Source organism: Gossypium hirsutum, chromosome D02 (assembly GCF_007990345.1).
Source record: "Gossypium hirsutum isolate 1008001.06 chromosome D02, Gossypium_hirsutum_v2.1, whole genome shotgun sequence".
Classification (NCBI taxonomy): domain Eukaryota; kingdom Viridiplantae; phylum Streptophyta; class Magnoliopsida; order Malvales; family Malvaceae; genus Gossypium; species Gossypium hirsutum.
In genome coordinates, this window is record NC_053438.1 from 45,777,890 (window position 1) to 45,791,900 (window position 14,011).

At 31.4% G+C, this 14,011-nt stretch overlaps 1 non-coding gene across 1 annotated transcript; it reads right to left on the reverse strand.

The window, feature by feature from the left end:
• Window positions 1-10,213: 10,213 nt before the first annotated feature.
• LOC121214992 (small nucleolar RNA R71) lies at window positions 10,214-10,320 on the reverse strand. Its single transcript, XR_005910727.1, has one exon. It is a non-coding gene; the product is annotated as a small nucleolar RNA R71 (small nucleolar RNA).
• Window positions 10,321-14,011: the final 3,691 nt, after the last annotated feature.

Below are 14,011 nucleotides of genomic sequence, written 5' to 3' on the forward strand. Positions count from 1 at the left end.
GTTACATACATGAACTAATAAAAATTATAATTTAACAAAAGAGAAAATGTCAAGAAGGAGACATTGATTTATTGTAGTATTCTTTTTCATTAAATCTAATTCTGCATTAAGTACTCCTATATATTTGAGAAAATCATATAATTCTAAATATTCCAAAATTATATTTTATACTACATTAAATTTTATTTGACATAATGTCAATATGTTGGTTTTTTATATAGTATCATGAGTCTAGGTTTTTTTTTAAAAAGATTTCTAATTTAAATTATTTACTGTGTATCCAATTATATATATTATACAAATTTTTTATCCCATGTGATATACAGGTTGCTCGTTCGTTCTATAAAATTGTTATTATTTAAATGTAACGCCCTAAAATTCCTGCTTTTGAATTGTGAAAATTATGTCAAGTGAGTTCATTGATTTAGTGGCTAGCTGTTAATTATGTGCATTTGAGGTCTTATGTTCAAATCTCTTCTCTTAAATTTTTATTCATTTTTGCTCCAACCCCTGATTTTGAATATCTAGCTTATCTAATATTTTTGCTCAATTGTTGATAAGAATGAGATTGTTGGTTCCGTGGTAAGACTTCAACTTACCTAGAGGTCTTGTGTTTGAATTTTGTGCATGCAAAGTGCAAATATTTTTGCTACACATTATTTAGAATAGAAAAAAGGCTATTGAAAACAAAAAATAAATCTACATTTGTTGAAGGTGAAGTTTACACCTATGGGTTTGTATTATGGGTCAACCCTACTACACTAGTTGTCTGTGTCGCCCATATGGTCAGAATTCGAGTTAAATTCAAGGTTAGAATTTTATTTTATTTTATTTTTTAAAATTATTTTCCCCAAAACTCTCTCAATTGTCGCCCCTCTCTCCTACTTCCCACTTTGATCCTCCACTTTCCCCATTTCCCCATTTCCCCATTTTCCCATTTTCTTTCATTTTTTTTGTTTCTTCTATTTTCCTTGCCGCCAAACTTTATTTTGTCGATTCTTTTACTTCTTTTTTTTTTTTGCGTCTTCACTTGTTTTGAAGTTTCATCTTTGTTGATCCGTGCTGTCGTTTATTTCCGTTTTCCTTTTGTGTGGGTTGTGTAATTAAGGAGTTCCAGATTAGTACAATATTTGGACAGTAAGTATATTCTGTTTAATTACTTTAAGCGTTATTATGCGAAGTTGTGAGTTGGTGGTGGGATTTCGGTGTAATGGTTTTGATTTTGTTTAGGTGAAAATCGAGAGGCGCACCTTCCTTCGATCACATAAGTGTGTTGAAACCTCTGCTATAAAGGGTAAGTTGTCTAGTGGCCATAGTAGGGGATGGTTTGCGATAATTCAATTTTCAAAGATTGAATGTCTTGTGACTTTTGGGCAGAATGCTTTAGAAAGCAAGGGTCGTTTCTTGTATTTGATAGCTAATTCGTTAAGTTGGGTGTCGTTTTTAGGTTCTAGAATTGTTATTGTTGCGTCAGATTTGCAAAACAATCAGGTGCATGACAATATTCCTGAAAAATCAGTGAATGACGTGAAGCCAAAAAACTCACTGTCAATGTTACACTGCCGTGTGCTAAACCGTGTGAGCCACACAACCGTGTGCTAGTGAGCCACAAGGGCGTATGGGCCCATTTTTAGTAAAACTTACTTAAGGTCGTGTTTGATGTGCGGTTCGAGGTTAGCCACTTCATAGAGTCTATTATGTGACATGTATGACTTTTAAATATGAGATCTGTGGTATTGATATTGTATGTGTAACGTTTAAAGCATGTCAATGGTATGAATTCTGCATCTAATCTGTATATCTGAGAAATCTGTATTATGTTTCAGCATGTGCATTGGGGTGGGATAATTATGTGACGGAGGAAGCGATGACAGTTTAATGATCTGCGTTATCTGATGGTTTAACCACATATCTGTTATGGTGGCCTAACCACACTTATCTGATTCTGTTGGATTATTGCATTATTTCTCACAGCTAAGACTGCACATTTCTGTTAGTGACATACGATCACTTATTCGATGTGTGGGGTTGGATGAGTATTTATTACCCTAATTGGTGTGGAGGGATGGATGAACAGAGATGGTGTGTAGAGGATGAGGGTAGGATCTGTATCTGTTTAATATGTTGCATCGCTTGATATGTCATGCCATCCGTATCTGATCTGTCTGCTATGTTGCATCGCGAGATATGCCATGCTTTTGTATCTGTTTGATTCATGATTTCTGTATGATTATTCGCAACCTAAACTGTATGAATGAGATAAGTTGCCACTTAGCTTTGTTAGCTTACTTTATATATTTTTTTTCTCCTCAGGTGATCAACAATCTTAGGATTAGGTAATGTGCGAGAGCTCAAGTTGAATTTTCAATAATAAAACAGTTTTTAAGAGACTTATTGTTTAATACGAACTTTTGGGACTGTTGGTACTTTTGGACTTCTCAATTTTTGGTTCATTTTGTTGGATTTTTGATATATAGTATCATTAAACTGCAAATTGCATGTTTTCACAAACAAGAAACACAATTTTCAAAACTAACAACTTCGAAATTTCCGCTGCAAAATTAAGAATCGAATAAGTGTTTTCTGTAAAACGAAAAACTTCAACGAGTATCCTTCTAAAAACTTGAAAGACATTTGCTAAAAATTAATATTTTCGAAACCCATACTTGTCAAGTTAAAAAGAAATCTGGAGTTTTAAAATGAGATTGTGTAACTCCTCAAGATTCGATCATAACGTCTAAGCAATATGTGAGGTGTTACATAAATATTGCTCTATTAATTAAAATTGTTTATGACACAATATTTAGAAGATATAAACAACTTAAAAAAACACTTAAATGTAATATATAACATTTAAATAAAAAATATTAAAATGTATGCAAATAATTTTAGTAGCGTATTTCAAAAAAATATAACGAATAATCTTTAATTTACATCGTGAATGTTCAGCTTAAAAATTAAAAATTAAAAGATATTGATACAATGCTGATATAAAGTAGAATTTTAAAAATTAATTAGTATTAAATGTTTTAACTTAAATCATTATATATATTAAATATTTTTAATTAAATTTTTATATAATTTATAATTTTAGTTTGCATGCAAAAGCTCATTTTGTAGTTTAATTATCTTATTAAATAGTTTTACAACTATAATTATTTACATGTTTCTATCATTTTCACTAATTTTAAACATAATTAAGTAAAATAAATTTTATTTTTTAAAAATTTAATTTTAAATAATTAAAAATATTAATATAATTAAATAATACTTATATTTTTGGTAATTAAATAATATTTATTATTTTTTATGAAAATAGTATTTATATTTGTGATAAATGTTTTACTTTTAATTTTTAACTTTAAACTAAAATTTTAAGGATGAATAAAAATATTATTTAAATTAAATTTTATATTATATTTTTAAATTTAAAATAAATATTAAAATTAATAAATTTAAATTTAGAATTAAAGAAAAATAGAAAAATTAAAATTTTGTTACGGATTTTTATTAAAATTAAAATATTATTTAAAATTGAAATTATTATTAAAATTAATATTAAAATATGTAACAATTTAAATTCACAATTTAAAATTAAAATTAATGTTTATTTATTGTTATGATAATAGTGTTTATATTTTATGATAAATATTAAAATTAAATTTAATACAAAACTTAAATATTATTTAACTATTAAAGTATTTATTATTTAACTTTATTTTAAATAAATATTATTTATTTTATGAAAATTATTATATTATGTTTTATTTTTAAATTTTGTACTTTAAACTATAATTTTTTAAAAAGTGAGTAAAAATATATTATTTAAATATTTTTCTTGAAAATATTAACTTTAATGTGAATATTAAAATCAATAAATTAATGAAAAAATATTTGGTAAACTGCCAATAGAGTGTGGGCTCGAGCAACATGAACCAAACACAAAACAATGAATGATTTAATTACTTTCAGTATGAAAGTAATTCTCTAACATAGAAACTAGTAAAAATTGCAATTCCTAGAAAATAAGATTTATTCTTAGAAAATTAATTCCTACTACTTTATGCCAAAATAACAATATGTAAAACTTATATGTAAATAGGTCTACAAGTGTCATCTATTTATACGAAGATGTTATAGAATCCTTGTTAAATAAATATAACATAATTTAAATAGAAAACATTCTCTAAGACTAATTGAGAGAGGGGTGGTGGCACACCCTAGTAAATATTACTAGGGTTGCTGCCCCTTCACATTTATGAGAGGTAGTATTAGGCCTCTCATGTATTAGGTCCAATTATTTGTGCTTGCAGGACTTTTGACCTAACACTCTATAATTTAATCTAACCCAACATTTGTTTTTTATTCTTAAAATAAATATTAATTAATTAATTAATTAACAAACTAAATTAATTTTCTAATTAAATAATTCTCTCAATCCAATTCTAATTCTATTAAAGTCATGACGACTTTACCTTAAAAAAATCTTTGAGGAAATATATTTAATTTTCATATTCAATGGATTCATAATGAATAATAAATCTAATTCCATTTTCAAACTTCAATTGTTTAATTATAATTAATTAAATAATAATTTGAAAATATTAATTTAATTCTCCAGTTATTTATATATTCAGTGAGAAAATGCATTCATTTGTGAATGTGGCCCATTTCTCTAACTTCATCATTTCTATTCATTTATGTTCATTTGGTTTTACATGCAATTCATCTCTAGTTTCAACAAGCTAGCGGATGGATCAATTGGACATATATAATTAGGGTTCAAATAATTTATAATTAAGTTCCAACTTTTCGCCTATTACTTATAAATTTATTTAGTCACGAAGTCATTCCACTATAGAATCGTCACTGAGCTCTCATTAATTACATACCATTATGAAAGCTACTCAATTAGTGCTTGTCCAATGATCTTACCATAAGTGTGTTACCATCGTAGGATATCCTAAATATCTTTGGGATAAATCTCATAAAATAATAATCAAGTCATTCATCTACTAATATAAGTTGTCGTTCCATATTACAATATGACTTTTGACACCATTGTTTTTTGATAAAACGGGGTTGACTTGGATTTTGAAAATAAAACGAAAATGGGAGTTGCCACCAATCTTTTTTACTTAGGTGTGATCGGATCACCTTATAATTAAATCATTTTAATAAAAATTTAAATTTATTAAAATGATAATTTTTGGTCTTATAAAATCCAGAAGACGGGTTCGGGAGTCGATTACGCACGAGGAAAGGTTAGCACCCTCGACACGCCCAAAATTGGTACCTTGTTGATTAATTAGTGTCTTAATATAAAAAATGTGTAAAGATTTTAAAATACGATCCTTGTATTAAAAAAACTTGTATAAATCAAATTAGCCGTTAAGACCTCTTATTTCGGAGAGAGAAAATGTCATACCCAATGACTTAGGACATGATATTTCACCTCCTCAAAAAATGAGCTTGTCCAAAAACTCGTGTAATAAAATTTAAAATGATATTCAATTGTTTAAGTCAGATGAAAAAATCGCAGCCCAATACGTTAGGGCACAACTTCTGAAAATTCTAAACATTGAATATTGCCTTTATTATTTTTAGAAAAATCCTCATCTCGAGAAAACAACGTGTCATATCCAATGCGTTAGGATACAACGTATTGAATTCCCGATAATGAGCTTTTTATATTTTTTGATTAAAGAGCATTCTCGATTATTTAGATTCAACAAAGAAAATTGGAACTCAATACGTTAGGGCTCAATCCTCTTGAAGATCCCAAATACCGAGTATTGCCTTTATTTTTAAAATTTTCTCTTTTTTACGAATTTGGGTGAAAATTATATGACGGAATAACAATTATGATAATGTAAGTAAAAATAATACGAGCAATAACAAAAATGAACAAATAAAAAGGTCAAATTAATAACATGCAAAATAACAAGTATAATAAGCAAGTAAAGTTAAAACATTCTTTTAAAATAATGATGAAAACATGAATAAATAATTAAAAGGAATGTGAACAAAATTATAAAAATACAAGAGTATAAATATGTATATATGTATGCATATGGAAATTATAAAGTATATAAAAATATATTTGTATATATATAAATGGTAAAATATATATAAAAAATATATGTGTATATGAATTATAAAAATAAAAAAAATATATGTAAAAAGGGTATATTTTAAAATATAAAGGATATATAAATATGCATATATATATTTATGAAAGGAAAATGTGTATGTAGATATATATCGTTATGTATATAAATTATAATGTATATAAAAATATATAAGTATGTATAAATATATATATAAATAAGTTATAAAAATATGTACGTGTATGTGCATATATATATGTTATAAAAACGCATGTATAATGTATATATAAATTATAAAACGTAAAAAGTATAGAAGCATGTATATATAAATCCAAGATGTGCATGTATATATATATAATTGAATCTAAAATTGAAAAGGTCTGAATGAGTAACTAATAACAAACATGATAATAACAATATTAAAAATAATAATGGTAAAAATAATGACATCATCATCAAAATTAATAAAAAAAATATAAAAAGATTAATTTGAACTGAAAACAAAGCTTTGGGGGGCAAATCTGCAAATAAAATTAAAGGGAAGACCATTCTGAACACGCGCATAACATGGAGGGACTAAAAGGGAAATTTTCCCTTCTCCAAAACGCATTGTTCCATTAGGGATTGGAATGTGATGAAAATAAAATTATTAGGCTTAATTAAAAGAAATAAAAAAATAATCAAAAGGATCGAATTGAAACAAGTGTAAAATGTGGGAGGACCAAGATGAAAATTATCCCACTTTAAAAGGAAACACGCGGATCCCTGGGTGCAGGTCAGGTTGCACGTGGGTCGCGCAAAACGGCTCCGTTTTGACGCTGAGATCCCCAAGTGAAACGACGTCGTTTTGTTAACAGTATAAAAGTTAAAAATTTATAGAAAAAGCTTATTTTTTCTCTTCTTTCTCAAAAAAGAAACCAAAATCCTCTCCAGCTCTCAACCCCCTCCGAACGTTGGCCGAGGGCCCGACCGAGGGTCACCGCACCGACCGTCGGTTGTCGACGCTGGCTCTGCCGTGCATGGTGGCGGGGAGTCAAAAAGTTTTCTTTTTTACCCCATTTTTTAGATCCTGGCCTCCTAAATACGGGTTCGGTCTCGAAACACCAAAAAGAAAACAAAAAGGATAGGATCACCAGCCTTTCAACAACTGATTCTATCGTCGGAGAAGAAGCCTTCGACGACACAGATGTGAAATGATCCCGGTAAGTTCCTCTTTTTCTTTCTTTTTCTTGTTATTTTCGTATAAAATAAAAATTAATAATAAAAGTAGAATCGGCCCGATTTGAAACCAAAATAGAAGTAAAATAACCTTCAAAGTTTCTTTCTTTTTTATTTCTCTCCTCTGTTCGTAAGCTTTTTTTTTCTTTTTCTTTAAAATTACATTGGGTTTTTATAGACAAGTTCTCTGTTACAATCACTATTCTCTGTTGCTACCTCTCCTTTTGTTTTGTTTTTGCAGGGCTAGGGAGTCAACGGGCAGAACTTTTCCATTTTGGTGCTACTGAAGGCCACCTCGGGCGTCAAACGTGCTGCTGAGGCACATGGGTAGCAGGGGGAAACGGCGCCTTAGGGTTAGGGTTCTGGTTTCTTTACTGAAACCAGTTTAAGTTGTGGGCTTACCGAGCTTGATGTTTTTGGGCCAGTTGGGCTGCTAGGTTTTTTCTGATTTGGGCCATATTGGGCCTGTTTGTAATTTGGACTTTTTTTATTTTGGGTTTTATTATTTGTGCCTGGGCCCAGGCAAAATAGGGCCTGTACAATGACCATGTAATACTAATAAGTCTAAATTATATAGATTTATGTTACATCTTTTTACTTAATATTTGAGCAAATTTCGAGTATATTATTAGAAAATTATATGAATTTTATTCATATTAAGACATTGAGCATGATTTTAGCAAGTTTGTAATTTTATTAATTTTAAGAGTTAATTTTGCATAAAATTAAGTTATACTGATACATATTTAATGAAATGCTTAATATATTGCAATGGGACCATGGAATTGACTACCATGGCAGCAAATTAAAATGTCACACATGAACAAGTCATATGGACGGCTAGAGCATGATTGGGTTCAAAAATTTTACCTTGACCCAGTTGAAGTTGGTTGCTGAAAGGAAATCTAATTGTGTCTTAAATTGGGTCACAAAATCGTCCATCAAGGGGAAGAGAAGCCTAAATTCGGCAAGCATCATGAGCAACCCGAAATCAGCTTTTGAAGATTTATTTGAGGTCTTTGCACTTGGGAAATAATAAAAAATCAACTCCCAAATATTCCCCAAGAAAGCTAGAATCAACCAAGAAAATCAAAGAAAAAATCAGCCACTCTCCACATTTTATGGCTGGCCAAGAGAGGGATCATTTCAAGGGATCCCACAAGCTATTTTTAGCAAACTCTCAAGCTCTCCATCCACTATAAATACCACCTATCACCCCTCACTAAACTCATCTCTCAATTCACAACATTTCTCATCTTTTCTCTCTCCTTTCCACGCATAAGCCTTCCCATTTCCCCATCCTTTTGGCTAGCATTTTCCCTTGAGGAAAACCTTTCTAGGCCGGCCACCTTGAGGAGTATTTTTCAATCATAAGAATCGAAAGAAGCCACCACAATCGGTTTTTGGGGAACTATCGAATCATCAATAGTTTCGTATTCCTTAAATCTTATTTTGTTTATTCAATATGTTTGCAATTTGTTTTGATGTTTTCCCATTGACAATGATGACTTAATTTTGTTTAGCTAGAATGATTACATTAATTTGATAAAGTTCATTTTGATTCATGCTTGTGATGTTTTTTGCCTCAATCGTTCATGTTTCTAATTAAAATCATGTATGTATTTCATGCATTAAAATATGTTTGAATGCATTAGAATTAGTTGATCAATCTTGACTAATTGGCAATTAATGGACGCAATAATTGGAAGGTGCATGCGTAATTTAGATCCTGATCTGATTAAATTAAAGGTTTGTAATAACTAGGGAGAACTCTATTACCTTGCATAACTTTAGGTTTGTGTGATTAAATTGTTTCAAACTTTATCCATCCCTGTTACTTCATATAAATTCTAAGGAATCCTTAGTTAAATTATGACATTGGTTTATGCATAGTTTTTCTAAGTATAAGATTCGATTGAACTTATATGAGATTCTCAGTTAATGAAAGATCAAGTTGCCATGGAATATTTTTTGAACATTGTTAAGCATGATGAAAAATGAATTAAGTTGAATGTTGTAATTATTCTAGTTTATTCATGTTATTGTTTTAAACTTGTGAATTTGTTGTGTTTTCTTACCAACTTGTAATATTTAAATTTGCAATTATTTGATTAACATATACAATCCTTGTAGAGAGAATAACTCTTATACTTACTTATTACTTGATAAAGACTGTGTATATTTGCACAAACCTACGTGGTACAAGTTTTTGGCGCCGTTGTCGGGGACTATTAATTTAATCATTATTTGTGAAATTATTTCTTGCAATTTGGTTTATTTATTTTTATTTATTATTCTTTATTTTTTGTGATTATATTTTTAGGTGTTTATGAGTATAGATTGTATCATCAATCTACTTCCTGCAGACCTTGAAATTGATGAGACATTTAGACAAATAAGATGAGAAATATTAGCCTAAAGACAAGTCACAGAGATGGACTTTGAAAATCAAAATGGTGTTCAAGGGAATGGAGTCGCTAATGTTCATAATCCAATCTTTATTGCTAATGATAGGGATTGAGCTATTAGGCAGTACGCTGTGCCTCTTTTTAATGAGTTAAATCATGGAATTAGTATACCAGAGATCGAGGCACCGCAATTTGAATTGAAGATCGTGATTTTTCAAATGTTTCAGACAATGGGCCAATTTAGTGGAATGCCCACAGAAGATCTACACCTTCACCTTCAACTATTCATGGAGGTGAGTAATTCCTTTAAGATAGCCAGTGTAACTGAAGACACATTGAGATTTAAGTTGTTTTTGTACTCATTGCAAGATCGAGGATGAGCCTGGCTTAATTCATTGCCACCCAATTTAATATCTATTTGGCAAGAATTAGCTGAATGTTTTTTGGTAAAGTATTTCCCACCTAGCAAAAATACTAAGTTGCGAAATGAGATTGTCACTTTTCAGTAGATGGATGATGAATCCCTAGATGAGGCATGGGAAAGATTTAAGGAGTAACTTCGTAGATGCCCTCACCACAGGATTCCACATTGCATCCAGTTGGAGACATTTTATAATGGTTTCAACACACACACAAGGTTGGTGGTAGATGCTTTTATGAATGACGCTCTCTTATCGAAGCCTTATAATAAGGGTTATGACATCATCGAGAGAATAGCCAGTAACAACTACCAGTGGCCGACAAATTGAGTAGCTTCAGGAAGATGAGTAGCCGGAGTGCATGAAATAGGCACCCTCACTTCACTCTCAATTGAGGTATCTTCTATCTCTTCAATGTTGAAACAATTTACTACTAATGGTTTTAATCATGTTGCAGCCTAGCCACTAAGTCAATTTGATGTTGCTTCCTGTGTATATTGTGGGGACGGTCATTCTTTCAAGAATTGCCCATCAAATCCCAAGTCTGTTTACTACGTAGGGAATTAACACCAGGATAGAAGTGGGCAAGGACCATAGTCCAACTTCTATAATCCTTCATGGCGTAACCATCCAAACTTTTCTTGGAGTAACCAGGGAGGAGGACTGCACAGCAATTACATGCAGCATAAAGTAAATCAACCTTAAGGTTTCAATCAACAAATTCAGAAGCTATCACAAGCTGAATCATCTAATAGTTTGGAGAATTTGTTAATGGCGTACATGGAAAAGAATGACGCCTTAATCCAAAGCCAAGTAGCAACATTGAAAAAATTGGAGAACCAAGTGGGTTAGTTAGCTACAAAGCTTCATAATAGACCACAATGAGCCTTGTCAAGTGACACGAAAAATACAAGGAATTTGGGTAAGGAACACTACAAGGTGGTTGCTTTACAAAGTGGTAAGACTTTGGAACCCAATGTAGTTGAGGTTGAAGAAGAACTTATCAAGAAAAAGGAAAATCAACCGAAAATTGAGATTCTAACACTAGAAATTTCAGATGCTAAAAAGTATGAAGTGGTAAAATCTAAATTAGTGAATTTTGATAAGCTAACACCTTCTTCAGATGTAGATATAATTCATTAGAAAAGTTGTTTGATTTAAGCTAAGGATCCAACACCTTTTTATCCACAAAGAATCAAACAGCAAAAACATGAGGTGCAATTCAACAAGTTTTTTTGGATATTTTAAAGTAGCTTCACATTAATATACCTTTGGTAGAAGCTTTAGAACAAATGCCCAATTATGTCAAGTTCATGAAGGACATTTTGTCCAAGAATAAGAGGCTTAGTGAGTTCAAGACTAGCATTAACGAAGGAGTGCAATGCGCTCCTACAGAATAAGCTACCTCCGAAAATGAAGGATCCCGTAAGCTTTACTATACCCTATAATATTGGTGAATCTTACTGTGGTAAAGCTATATGTAATCTTGGGGCGGGCATCAACTTGATGCCAAAGCCTATTTTCAAAATGTTGGGAATAGGTCAAGTAAGACCCACGACTGTGACAATCAAATTGGTGGATCGATCCTTAGCATACCCAGAAGGAAAGATTGAGGATGTTTTGGTACATGTAGATAAGTTCATTTTTCTTGTTGATTTTATTGTCTTATATTTTAAAGCAGATAATGAAGTGTTGATCATCCTAGAGGGACCTTTTCTAGCTATGAGAAGAACATTAATAGACGTGAAAAAGGAGAACTTACGATGAGAGTTCAAGACGACCAGGTAACAATTAATGTTCTTAAAGTAATGAAATTTCCCAATCCGACGGAGGAATGTTCAGTGATGGAGGAGCTAAAAACCTTAGTTTCTATAGAGTGAGAGAATAAATTTGTAGAGGACCCACTGAAAAACACCTTAGGGTCTGAGCCATTGGAAGATGAAGAAGGTAATGAAAGTATGGCTTTGATGAAAGCTAATCCGAAGGATTATGTTCAACCAGTACAGTTTGAACCATTAGAGTTGGAAGATCGAAAACTTACACAACCCAAGTTGTCAATCAATGAACCACCCAAACTCGAACTAAAGGTACTTCCTTCTCATTTGAAATACGTTTATTTGGGTAACAGTTATACTTTGCCTGCGATTGTTTTAGTAGAACTAACAGGACACCAAGAGGAGCAGCTAATCGAAGTTTTGAAAAAATTCAAAAAGGCGATTGGTTGGACCATAATTGATATTCGAGGAATAAATCTGTCATTCTATATGCACAAGGTTACCTTAGAGGAGGGCGAGCGAGCGAGCTAGAATTGATGGGAAAATGAGATTCAATCCAATAATGAAAGAGATAGTTCGAAATGAAGTTATCAAATGGTTAGATGCAGGAATTATCTACCCCATCTCAGATAGTTCGTGGGTAAGTCTGATATAGTGTGTACCAAAGAAAGGTGGAATCACGATTGTTGAGAATGAATAAAATGAGTTAATCCTGACAAGGACGGTCACAGGTTGGAGAATCTGTATAAACTACAGAAAATTGAATAGAGCCACTCGTAAGGATCATTTTTCGCTATCTTTTATGGATTAGATAGATGTTGGGCCAACTTGCAGGTAACGAATAATACTGTTTCTTAAATAGATATTCGAGATATAACCAAATAGTTGTTGCCTTGGAAGACTAACACAATTCGACTTTTACTTGCCCGTACGATACGTTTTCTTTTAGGCGAATGCCTTTTGGTTTGTGTAATGCACTTGCCACATTTCAACGATGCATGATGGTAATATTTACTGATATGGTTGAAAATTTTGTTAAGGTATTCATGAATGATTTTTTTTTGTTTTTAGCAATTCATATGATGTTTTTTTGAGTAATTTGGCTAAGGTACTGAAAAGATGCGAAGAGACAAATCTTGTCCTCAACTAGGAGAAATGCCACTTAATGGTTAAATGATTGTTTTAGAACACAAAATTTCCAAAAACGAGATTGTCGTCGATAAAGCAATGGTGGATGTGATTGAGACATTGCCACCACCAGTCACTATTAAAGGAGTTTGAAGTCTTTTAGGCCATGCTGATTTTTATCGAAGGTTTGTTAAAGATTTTTCAAAAATTTGCAAACATTTGTGTGCGCTTTTAGAGAAAGACACCACTTCTGAGTTTAACAAAGCATGTTTGAAAACATTTGAGGAATTAAAAAATCGGTTAATCTCAACCTTTACAATCGTTACACTTGATTGGAACTCTCCTTTTAAGTTGATGTGTGACGCAACAAATTTTGCTGTGGGAGCTTTGATGGGGCAAAGAAGAAACAAAGTGTTTCATCCTATCTACTATGCAAGCGAAACTTTGACAGGAGCCTAGTTTAGCTACACGGTATCTGAAAAAGAACTCTTTGCTATAGTTTTTGCTTTTAACAAGTTCTGTTCTTATTTTATAGGTACTAAAGTCACAGTGTTTACTGATCATACGACCACAAAATATTTACTCTTAAAGAAATATGCTAAACCAAGATTAATTTGATGGATACTTTTACTCTAAGAATTTGACCTTGAGATTCAAGACAGAAAGGTAGTTGGGAATCAAGTAGCTGACTATCTGTCAAGGTTAGAACAAAACGAGGTAAATCATTCACTTGTGGAAGTTTTCCAGATGAGCATATCTTTGAGTTAAATCAAATCCATGAAGTTCCTTGGTTTTTCGATTTTGTAAATTATTTAACATGTGGAATAATGCCTCTCGGAATGACATACCAACAAAGGAAGAAATTCCTTCATGATAGTCGATATAAATTTTGGGAGGAATTGATTGTAACACCCCTAACCCGTCTCCATTGTCGAATTAAGGTTACAGAGCAT